This window comes from Chiloscyllium plagiosum, chromosome 37 (genome assembly GCF_004010195.1).
Source record: "Chiloscyllium plagiosum isolate BGI_BamShark_2017 chromosome 37, ASM401019v2, whole genome shotgun sequence".
NCBI lineage: Eukaryota > Metazoa > Chordata > Chondrichthyes > Orectolobiformes > Hemiscylliidae > Chiloscyllium > Chiloscyllium plagiosum.
In genome coordinates, this window is record NC_057746.1 from 10572244 (window position 1) to 10584748 (window position 12505).

Consider the following 12505-nt stretch of genomic DNA (forward strand, 5'->3'; position numbering starts at 1 on the left):
CAGCTGTGATCTCACTGAATGGTGGAATAGGTTTGAGGGGTTCACTCTTTTGTTTCTCTGTCTCAGAATTACTGGAATGGTTTTAAATATATGGACATTGTAGAGGATTATCTTTTTTATGTCATGAAGAAAGAATTGGAGGTTTCATTACTGGACCTTGAAGCCCACATTCGTTTAATCTTATTTTGGGATCCATTCCAGTCTTTTCAAACCTTATCCAGAGTTTCTGAAGTCAGAATCTGACAACCAGAATGACTTATCCAATTCTTCTCACAGAATATGAAAGATTTTCATAATTCGCAGAACTCAGGCTGTTTATTCATTTTTTGTGATGGTATTTCTCACATGCTATCAATCTTATTGTACAGTCCATTAATCAAGTTCCATATGATGACTCGACGTCAGAGTTGACAACCATGCATACAACAATTCCATTGTCCTGGCTTGTGATTCAAGGGTCAAATAGAAAATACACGAGCAAAACTAATGTCATTTACTAAATACCGTGCAAGGACTGTAGCAAACACTACATTGGACAAACAGGCAGAAAACTATCCAACAGGACACATGAACACCAACTAGCCACAAAAAAACACCATCGTCTCTCACTATTATCCTCAAATACTGATGAGGAATGAAACCATTTCAACTGGGACAACACATCCATCCTATGACGAGCCAAATAAAGAGACGCACAAGAATTCCGAGAAGCATGACGTCCCAATCGGAACTCTATCAACAAATACATCAAGTTGGACCCCACCTACCACCTCCTGAAACACTGAACCGGAAGTGACTTCATCACAGGAAAAACATCACCACAGGAAGTGACATTACCAACCCAAAGAAACCCAAACATATAAATTGAAAGCAGGAAGTTTCAGCATTGCTTTGCCTCAGGTCCAATATAGATGTTACTTAGTAGGGTTAAGAAGCATTTGGAAATGAACCTTCCAGCTCAGCGAGCAAACTTACCTCCAAAACCTCAATCTCAACGACAAATCTTCTCAAAACTCGCAACTGTTATTCTTTTTTGAGACCGGAATCCTGAACTGGCTGATCTACACAGCCAGTTTGTAATTGCCATTCCTTGAAGAGGACTGATTTTTGAGCTGGGTGACCACACAGTCAGTGTGCAACTGTTGTATCTCAGTTCTCTCCAGAGAACTGTTGTTTCACTGGCTGCTTGCAGTCTGTGTGTTACTCGTTGTCATTTCTAAGTAACGACAATGTTTATTTTCCGGCAGGGTTCAGCTCTTGCACTACGGTTTTTAATATCTGCACTTCCTTTTTTGCACGTGTTTTCACTTTTTAGTCTTTGGCCTGAGCCCCTGTGAGTCAACTTCACTTTAACAAATGAGCTTTACCACTGAGAGTGGGCCTGAGATTCCGTGGGTAGATCAAACCTCTGTAGAGACTGAACAACTGTGTGTGATCTGAGGTGAGCATTCACTGCATACTGGAATAGACTCTGTATTTTTAATGATTGGGTTTATCACCTGCACTGCCTTGTGTGTCCCTGGGTCTGGCAGGACTTGCTGTGAGCAGGAAGCTCATATATTGACCAGAAAGCTGTCATTCCGAGAACCTGAAGGTGAGTAGGCCGTCCCAAGAACTGGAAGGTGGGTTGTCTATTCTGACGCCAGACACCCTGAGAGCCTGACGGTAGGAGGTCTGTCCTGAGTGAGCTCATCCGAAGGAGGGAACGGGACGGGCTACATAGAGATGGCTGGAAGCTGTGTCAGGGCTGCAGACCGAGCGCCGGTAGGGGAGTAAGGGTGGGCCGAGAGCCGGGATGGGCATGGGGTGGGCTGTCTTTTGTTGGCCAGAAGATGAGAGAGGCGGGCTGGTTGCTGGTTTACCAGTAGTGTCTGTGTAATATGCACTGTTTTATTGTTTTGTTTTATGTTTTGTATATGTTTGTGACTACTGTTTCCTTTTTAGTGAGTTAAGCTGGGGTTTGGGGTTCGTCTGCATTTCCCTGAGAATTTGGTTGTACGGTGTGGTTTGGGGTTTGACTTGCTGCGCCTTTTTTCTGTAAATTGTTGTTTATTGAAAACTGCTGTTTATTGTTCACTGTTTGCATTTTGTACAGTTTAATAAAATAACGAAACACATATGTCCATGGGATCCAGAGAATCTCACTTCAGAAACTGACTGAGTGGCTGGTTCCAACCAGTGACACTGGGGAGTTTTTGTTATTGGTTTCATTTCTTTGTGAGAAACTGACCCTTGAATTAGCTGACCACAGCCAGTTGCTGGGGATTGGGGCGTGGGTGGAGGCGCTTTCATCTTATAACGAAGCTTTTTTTTTCCTTCTTGAAGAACTGACTTTAAGCTGTCTGGCAACACATAGTGGCACTGCTGGCTTTATTCCTTTTTCTTCAGGAACTGGCTTTTCAGCTGGTTAGTCACAATCAGCGGTAACGTTATTTTGGCGAAGATGTGGCAATGAAAGAGTCAATTTGGCGATGGGACTTATTCTTTGTTCCACAGTCAGCTGTTTGGATTGAACTTCTTACCTGCCCTGCCTCAACTCCTGTGCATGGACCGTACCTCCATGGTGAGCCCGACGTCATTGAATAGTCCGATTCGCTACATGGGGGCAAGGGCTTGGAGGTGCTGATGTTGGACTGGTGTGGACAAAGTTAAACATCAAAAAAAAAACAGGTTATAGTCCAACAGGTTTATTTGGAAGCACTAGCTTTCAGAGCGCTGCTCCTTCATCAGGTGGTTGTGGAGGTTATGATCATGCTCTCTCAATTTATAGCCAAAGGAGTCCAGTGTTATGGTTGATGTGGTACAATAAATAATCTTAGATTTTTAACGAAAACCAGTGGATTCAGAGAATCTCCTCACTTCAGGGACTGACGCCAAGCTAGCTGGCCACAGCTAGTGTACTGTGTACAAGTAAATAAAAGGTGACTTGGCAACGGGACCCAGCCTCTGTGCTGCTATTTTAGTCTGTAGGCCCCAGACTTAGCCTTTGTGCATATGCCTGGGCACTTGTGTGCAGATCAAAAGCTTTTGTGCAGGCCGTGGGCTGTATTTCCTATACAGGAAATAATGGCAAATTCCATTCAACTAGTGATGCAGCTTGACCTGAATACAGTAATTCCACGCATTTTGTGAAATGAATTATGGATTTGCAAAAAAAAACAGGGGATTCAGAGAATCTCCAGATTTCAGGATCTGCCTCAGAGCTGGCTGTCCACAGCTAGCGGACTGTGTGAATTAGTGAATTGAAGGATCACTTGGTGACAGAAACAAGCTTCTGTGCTGCTGTTTTGTTGTGTGGATCCTGGAGCGAATCCTTGTATTGTATGTGGATTGAGCGTCCGGGTGTATGCCGCACCTTCGGAAGTGCATCATGCCTTTCCAGTGGACCATGTCCTTGCTGTAGACTGATTCTTGTGTGCAGACTGCCTTGGTGTGTGGTCTGTGCTTCCCTGTATGGACGGACCATGCCTCCGTGTGACGACTCTGCCTCTGAGTTGGACTGTGTCGGGTATGTGATCCATGCCTCTGTGTCCCAAAGTAGGATTGAGGGTGGAGGGGTCTTGGTGATATATTTGGATTCAGTAAGCCGTTTGAGAAGGCTCCACAATGGAGACTGGTTAGCCCGTTTATATCTCATGGAATACTGGGAGAGCTCGCCATTTGGATACAGAACTGGCTTAAAGATAGAAGATAGAGGGTGTTGGTGGAGGGTTGTTTTTCAGACTGGAGGCCTGTGACCAGTGGAGTGCCACAAGGATCGGTGCTGGGTCCACGGCTTTTCGTCATTTAAATAAATGATTTGGATGTGAACATAGGAGGTACAGTTAGTAATTTTGCAGATGAACCAAAATTGGAGATATATTGGATAGTGAAGAAGGTTACCTCAGACTACAAAGTAATCTTGATCAGATGGGCCAATGGGCTGAGGAATGGCAGAAGGAATTTAATTTAGATAAATGTGATGTGCTGCATTTGTGGAAAGCAAATCTTAGCAGGGCCAATATATTTAATGGTAAGGTCCTAGGGAGTTTTGCTGAACAAAGATCTTGGAGTGCAAGCTCATAGCTCCTTGAAAATAAAGGGCCTTCCTTTATTGGACAGAGCATTGAGTATAGCAGTTGGGAGATCATGTTGCAGCTGTATAGGACATTGGTTAGGCCACTTTTGGAATATTGTGTGCAGTTCTGGTCTCCTTACTATTGGAAGGATGTTGTCAAACATGAAAGGGTTGAGAAAACATTTACACGATGTTGCCAGGGTTGTAGGATTTGAGTTATAGGGAGAGGTTGAATTGGCAGGGGCTGTTTCGCTGGAGGATTGGAGGCTGAGCAGTGATCTTAGAGGTTTCTAAAATCATGAAGGGCATGGATAGAATAAATGTACAGTGCTTTCCCTAGGGTGGGGGAGTCTATAACTAGAGGGCATAGGGTTAGGTTGAGAGGGGAAAGATATAAAGGAGATCTGAGGAGCAACCTTTTCATGCAGAGTTTGGTGTGTGTATGGAATGAGCTGTCAGAGCAAGTGGTGGCTGTTGGTACAATAGCAACATTTAAAAGGCATCTGAATGGGTATATGAAGAGGAAGGATTTGGAGGGATATGGGCCAGGTGCTGGCAAATGGGGCTAGATTAGGTTGGGATATCTGGTCGCCATGGACGACTTGGACCAAAGGTCCAGTTTCCACGTTTTACATCTCGGACACCGTGTAACTTGACTGATAGCTTGACTTTTGTGTCGGAAAAACCTAAAACAATGTTCTATTGTTTGATAGAACATCGTACAGAAACACATTTTATATGTCAACACCTCTGCTCTTCAGCAAACTGCCTGATGCATCGTGACTTTGCCATGGATCATGGTGGAGATTCTGCAACCTTATGTAGACTCTGAATTTACTGTTTAAAACTGCAATGTGCTTTTACAGTGTGCTAGTTATTTTGCCATTCGCCGTGTTTGTGACAATGTAACATGGTGTGGACTTTTGAGTTTATTGTTTACACTCAGATGTCTTTTCACAAGATGTTGTATGTTACTGACTCTACTCTCAGTGATCTGTTTTTTTTTAGATTAGATTAGATTACTTACAGTGTGGAAACAGGCCCTTCTGCCCAACAAGGCCACACCGACCCGCCGAAACACAACCCACCCATTCCCCTACATTTACCCCTTTACCTAACACTACGGGCAATTTCGCATGGCCAATTCACCTGACCTGCCTATCTTTGGACTGTGGGAGGAAAACGGAGCACCCGGAGGAAACCCACACAGACACGGGGAGAATGTGCAAATTCCACACAGTCAGTTGGCCTTAGTCGAGAATTGAAACAGGATCTCTAACGCTGTGAGGCAGCAGTGCTAACCACTGTACCACCGTGCCGCCCACGTGCTCTGATGTACTGTGTCTGTGACGTTATGTGAATTTTGAATATAAGAAAATATAACCAGGAAAAACATCTATATATAAAATCAGGGGATTTAGAATCTCCTCACTTCAGAGATGGACACACAGGCTGGCCACAGCAGTGCAAAGTGCACATGGAAATAAAGGGATGATGGAACACCAGCCTCTTTGCACTTACTTTATAACTGAATGCTCCAAAATCACTTAGTGTACTTTCGTTTCCAGTCCCCATGTGGTGAAGATATTGTCTTCTGATTGACCTGTCACCAATAACAAGGGACTTCAGGACTGTCAAAACAAACTGCCAACTTTCGCCTGACAACAGATGATGATAGCCCCCCTTCTGTCTCTGAATGGTCGATTCAATAACCGAACGCCCATCCCAGTTCTAATTGGTCCACTGGACACGTAGCCATTATACTCCCCGCTAATTGGTCTATTTTCAGCAGGTAACTGACGCGGACCGATATTTCCCAGACTGATTAGTCGCCTCCTGTGGTGTTTCTGTTCTGGATTGGCCACTCTTTGGACGTATAGCGACTCTCATTGGCTTATCTGCCCCCCACCCCCCCACCGATTATTGAACATTTCTGATTGGTTCCTCTCCTTCCTCCTCCAGCAGTGATTGGATATTTTTTTCTTAATTCCAATTGGTCAGTGATTGTTGAAGTCCTGTACCTCTGTCTATGCCTAGTTCTGATTGGCTAGGATGTTTATTTAAAGATCTTTCCAAATAGCTTTGAACTTCAATCTGTTTCTCTCCCGGGAATGGATCTGTTTAGAGTGATGATCGCCGCTCCCTCTGGTGGTGAGAGGGGCTCTGCGTGTGAGATTCTTTATGCATGCCCGGACTCTGCCGCACCGCACACTGCCCTCGAAGCAGCTGTAAAGTGGACGAGTCTGTCACACACCTCCTTCTGGAATGTGCCTACACAAAGGAAATCTGGAGACGAATGCAGTGCTGCTTGTCGAGGTTCGTCCTGAGCAGATCCGTGACACGGGTATCCATGCTCTATGGTCTGTTTCCCCGGGAGGCACACCGAGACAAACATCAACTGTGCCTAGAGGATCATCAACTCAGTCAAAGACGCTCTTTGGTCTCTCCGAAGCCTGTTGATCTTCCAGCTGAAGTAGCAGACCCCGACTGAGTGTTGCGAACTGGCACATTCCAAGATCCAGGACTACATGTTGAGGGACGCGCTGAAGCTTGGGACAGCCACCGCCAGGGTGTGGTGAGGAAAGGCCATCGTGTAACGTTTGCCTGCCAAAGAACAGGGGGCCCACGCAGTAAGTGGGCTCCACTGACGCCTCAGCTAAATGTATGGACATATGATTGGTAAACGTGCAGACTTGTATACACAAATGATAAATTCTGATCTCTATATGCAAAGAAATGGAATATTTACGTATGTATGTCATGATCAATTGTACAGATCATCCAAATATTTTTTGAATAAAGTATACTTTTTAAATTAAAAATAATATCTGATCATTGCTCCCTCTGGGTCCGGATCTCCCTCCTCATCGGGACATTTATCATCCTCAATGGAGGGATAGGAAGCGGAGCTGTTGAGAGATCCCCGGAGAGGAGCAGAACTCTGCACTGTTCGGGCAAGAGGGATCGCAGCTCCAGAGTTAGTGGAGATCGAGTGGATCCCGGCTATAATCAGGGGTTCTGCAGTTTCTTCCATGTGGGGGCAGGTCCTTGGACATCACCGCTGGAGGACCTTGTAGTGATCTGCTCCCTCACACCATTTCTCAGACACAGTATCGGTCCATATGCCTGTCCTCACTTTCTGGCCATCTCCTCTTGACTCCTCAGTCAACAATATCCTCGATTGGAAACTTATAATGTTTACATAGAAAGTCGTTAGCAACGCCTTCTGCGATACTTTGCATTTCTATCTCTACGGTTCACAATTTGGGTGGAATTTAGGGAATGGTTTGCTCCCTCATGTCCTGACGCATTGTCAAGTTTACGTTTTTAAACCCATCCTGGATTGAATATTGCGTGCAGATCTGCTCTCCTTGGTATAGGAAATATGTTGTGAAACATGAATGGGTTCAAAAAAGATTGACGAGGATGTTGCCAGGGTGGGATGGTTTGCGCTATGGGAAGAGGCTGAGTAGGCTGGGGCTGTTTTCCTGGAACATCGGAGGCTGAGGGGTGACCTTACATAAAGGAACCTCGATTATCCAAATGAGATGGGCAAGCACAAATGATCGTGTAGTGGTTAGTCTTCTGCGTTGTGTCTGCAGCAACCGTGGTTCAAATGTGAGTCACGGCGCATTTTCATTTTGACGTAGTTATACACTGCCACACCTGGCAATAGAACTCACGAAGGGAAGGGAAGAATAAAGATACGTGATGGTAAAACCTGTTCGGAGCTTTTAAACCTAGCGCCCTCACGCGTCTGTGTTCCGTACCCCCGCTCAAAACTTACCCTTTTCCCATGTTTTCTTTTCCTCCTTGTAAATCACTAGCACTAACTTATTTTTATTCTTTCATTACATCTTTACTTTCGTGGTACATCACCGAAGGGAGCAGTTTCCATTTATATACATATTTATGATGCTATGTGTGTTCTGCAATGATTGCTGTTCCTGGGACTATGTGGCTCAATCCCACCGGCTGTGCAGTGAAACCCACCGCTGTCTTTAGATGTGTGTGATATCCAGACACGCTCTTACACTAATCAGCATAGTAAGGCTAAGGATAAAACAAGCAATAAAGCAAGTTTCACTATTAAGTGTTATTATGACAGGATCGGGACCATAAATATTTGGGACAGGCATTAAAATATGTAATTAGTAGTTAGTAGATTCAGCTTGAGATAGGAAACTATTTTAATAGATGGAATAGCTAAATATCTATAATGACAGGTTAGTCTGGGTGATCTCTGTAGCACAGCGGATAATAAATGTCTAATCATGACATTAGGAAAATACTAACTAGGGTCTGGAAAGAAAGACCATCGTTGCAAGGGTTAGCACAAATATCGAACCGTGACATTGGAATAACATTAAGTAGAATGTACAACTAAAGAGGTAATGGGAACTAACATCACTGGTTTGTTGTGTAGCTAGAGTGAGGTACTTTGATTAATATAGTTGGACAAGCTGACGAGCTAACCGCAACAAGATAAAAAAAATAAAAATCCACGAACCCTGAGGTTCAGGAGCATTCGAGAATCTGATTTATCAGTGTCACGGTTTTTTGTTTGAAAATAGAAGACCTACTTCTTAAAGAACTCTCTGCGTCTCCTGGCGATTCTCTATATTTTCTCCCCCACACATTCAGCCAAGGAATGCGTGAAAGTGGGAGAGAGTGTGGTCATTCCCCCTGACTATTTTACGTAGCATTCACCTCTGCTTTTGTTAATCAGTTTTCCCAAGATTCTAATGACGAGTCATGGCCACTCGAAACTTCAGCTTGTTCTCTCTCCATGGAAGCAAACTGACCCGATGTGATCTCCAGCATTTATTATTTTCAGTACAGTACCAACTATAGTCTGAGCTGGGGAATTCATTGACCATGGAAAAGTTGTTCCGAAATTGAATTGGTCGTTGTATTTTTTTTCAGCTGATGCACTCAACTGGCCACTCTCTTGTATCAGAAACTTTCTATGATTCTGATCTGTATATCGTTCCTGATGTCAGAACAGCTATTGATGTGTGTCTCTGGGATAATGCAATGGTTTGTGACCTGTATAGTGGACGTACCAAAATGACAGTCTAAGAGAATGTTATACACACCAAATGTTTAATCTGCTTGTCTTGCCAAATTGCTTAAGGGTAATTAGAGGGTGATGAATGGGTGGATTCCTCTTCGGAGGGTCGGTGTGGACTTGTTGGGCTGAAGGATCTGTTTTCATACTGTAGGGGATCTCATCTTAAAAAGCCCTACTGCATCAATGTGGATTTCACCAGTTTATTCATTTCCCCACCCCCAACATTATCCCGTTCCAACCTTCCAACTCGACGCTGCCCTCATGACCTGTCCTACCTGCCCATCTTCCCTCTCACCTACCCGCTCCAGCATCTTCTATAACCAACTAACATTACCCACACCTCCATCAACTTATCACATTCTCAGTTACCTTCCCCCTAGCCCCAGCCCGCTATTATTTCCCTCTCCACTGTCAAGGCTCCCGCAACATTCCTGATGAAGGGCTTTTGTCCAAAACGTCAATTCTCCCGTTCCTCGAATGGTGCCTGACCTGCTATTCTTTTCCAGCACCACACTCTTGGCTGACATTAACACATTCAAGTAAACATTTCATTGCTTTCATACTCACACAAAAGGCTCTCATGGCGGAAACAAATGACTGCAGATGCTGGAATCTGTGATGAAAACGACAAATGCTGGTAATTTCAGCGGGTCAGGCAGCATTCATGGAGAGAGAGCAACGTTTCATCAGCGTCACCTCGACTTGAAACGTTACCTTATTCGCTCTCCGTGGATGCTGTCTGAAGCGATGTGATCTCGAGAAGTTGTTGTTTTCCGTCTGTCATGGTAGAGTCTGCTGAAGGTCAGGATGAAGTGATAAGTCACTACATGATTACATTTTTGCTTCTTCCTCCAGCTCAGGGAAATGTTACAATCCTGATTGCAATAAGTTTAAGCATTTGCTTAATAATTGGAGACATTAGATGGTAGATCACATTGTACCAGTTGGCAGAGAAAGAGTGATGTACAGGAGTGACAACCAGAAATGTGTTGCCTCACACAGCTAATCAGACTTTATTCGCTATTTTTCACACTTCAAATGTTATACACTATCCTTACAAAGGTGAAACTAATTAGTGATAAATTGTGTGGATTGGCAAAGCCAATGTTTTTTTTTCTCCAGGAAGTTCCAATTCCGTTCAGAGAATCTGCGCAATGTTTCCGAATGAACGAATTCGAAACGGTTCGGAATTTCTTGTTTGGCATCTCATAGCCCAGTTCTTACGGAGGCTGACGCTAAAGTTTGTCCTCTAATGAAACATCGGAACATCTTTGGACCACCAGCAATTTTCTTGTTACGAACAAATAAACGAATAACAGCTCAATCAACAACAATCGTTGGCAATAATATGATTCCCATTCATATGACGGTAATTTATACTCATCTGTTACACAACAGTTGTTCTTTATTGCGCTGTACTTTTTTCTCCAAATGCCTCATTCTCAATAGACTCCCGCCCATCCCTCCCAAGTGTGGAAAATAACTAAAACAAAGTTAACGAATGAAGACGTTTTATGTTCATTCTATGCTTCAATTTGAAGTTCCATTGTTTTACATTTGCAGCCGGTGGAGATATTCCTCCTGAGTCTACATGTAATCTTATAAATTTCAATGAAATTTGCATTCGATTACGGGAAGTAAGCACAGGTCAGCAGCTATTGTCTATTGCTAATTATCCTGGGTGGTGGGTATCCTCTTTGACTCTCTAAGCCAAGAAGCAAAAAGTATATACAATGCTCTTAGAATGACAATTCCAGTCTGGCAGTTCGACACACCATTGTTCTGTCATTCTCACATTTCGATCAATGAATCTGAACCATCAAATCTTTTTCTCCTTCTGCATTCTAACACACCCCCTACTGTATAAAACCTGCCCATTCCACGCTTCACCAGCTCTGATAAAGAGTTACCCAGACTCGAAGGTTTAGCTTCCTTTCTCTCAATGGAAACTGTCTGACTCGCTTGTGGTCTCCAGTTTGTTTCAGTAGAGATTGTAGCATCTGTAGTAAGTTGCTCCATAATTGCGACAGTAGAGATGCAAAACAGTACAGAGTACAATAAGATCACTCGAACTGACCTCTCAGTTGATGAATGATTATCTTCTGGTTTTCTTTCGATGACAAAGTTTATGGATAATTTGCTTGGGATTGAGTGCACAATAATTCGTGGTGATGTTTTTAGTAAGAGTGCTAAAATTAATATGCACGAGCGTCCCGAGGTAGGCTCAAACCACAAACCACTCATTAATAGCCAAACCCGCCAATGGATAGCGTCAGTAGAAACTCCGGCAGTTGAGTTTGCCGAGGGGATACTCGTGGATATTTTGGAAACTGGTGTACGTGGCTTGCTCATTAACGAAATATTTGCAAGGTTCTGAAACCAGCCTTGCACTTTATGTCCTGATGTGCACTATTTGGAATTGTCTCATTAATACAGAGTAATTAATTTCGTGGAGATGTTCAGAGTAAATGTTCGGTATCTCAAAGGAGAAAGCAAAGTCAGCAAGAACAAAAAACGAAGAACACCTGGAAAAACTCAGCAGGTCTGACAGCACCTGTGACGCGAGCAGTTCTGGTGTTTTCCGGAGGCAGGACGAGGGACCCGAACGAGGGCAAGATTCTCAAGATTCGAGGAAGGAAAATATGAAAGAAAACGGCAAAAAGCGGAAATATGGGGCATCTCTGGTGACCTCTATGGGGAGAGAAGTAATTCTTCTTGGGAACAGAAACAGTTGGTGAGTGTAAATTTGGAGAAATTGGTATTCTTTCTTTCCCCACGCATAAAGTGAATTGTGAACTGTGAAATGGGCATGGAAGTAGATTCGAAAATGCAAAAGATTAGGTGCGTATACCTGTAGTTGTTAAATGCACTATCACCTTCTCGCACCCGTCACGCCACAATCTCCCCGAAATCTTTATCCACTGATACATTTTCGCTGTCGACAAATTTTTATCCGAATAAACATTTTTTAGCCGAAGCTGAAGACAAAAGTGCTGAAAATTGAGGTAGGGCTGGATCACCAAGCAGACCTGATGCGCAAAAGATGTTCTGGTGAATTTAGCAAGCATTTGGTTTCAAAGCCAGTAATATATTTAAGCCGGAATAGTTATGTGAAAAGTATTTACATGGCCGGACGAACATGACTCAGAAACAACTACGTGTTGACAGCTCTTCTAAAAAACTTCCATGACCGGGAATCGAACCCGGGCCGCAGCAGCGAAAGCGCCGAATTCTAACCACTAGACCACCAGGGATATATGTGCTCCCCTTTGACGCAATACAGTTTATACTGAACGCAATGTATTGCCATAAATTTGGATTTGTCGTGTTTTGATATTTTTTTCGACGCACTGAATATGACACTATTTTTGAAA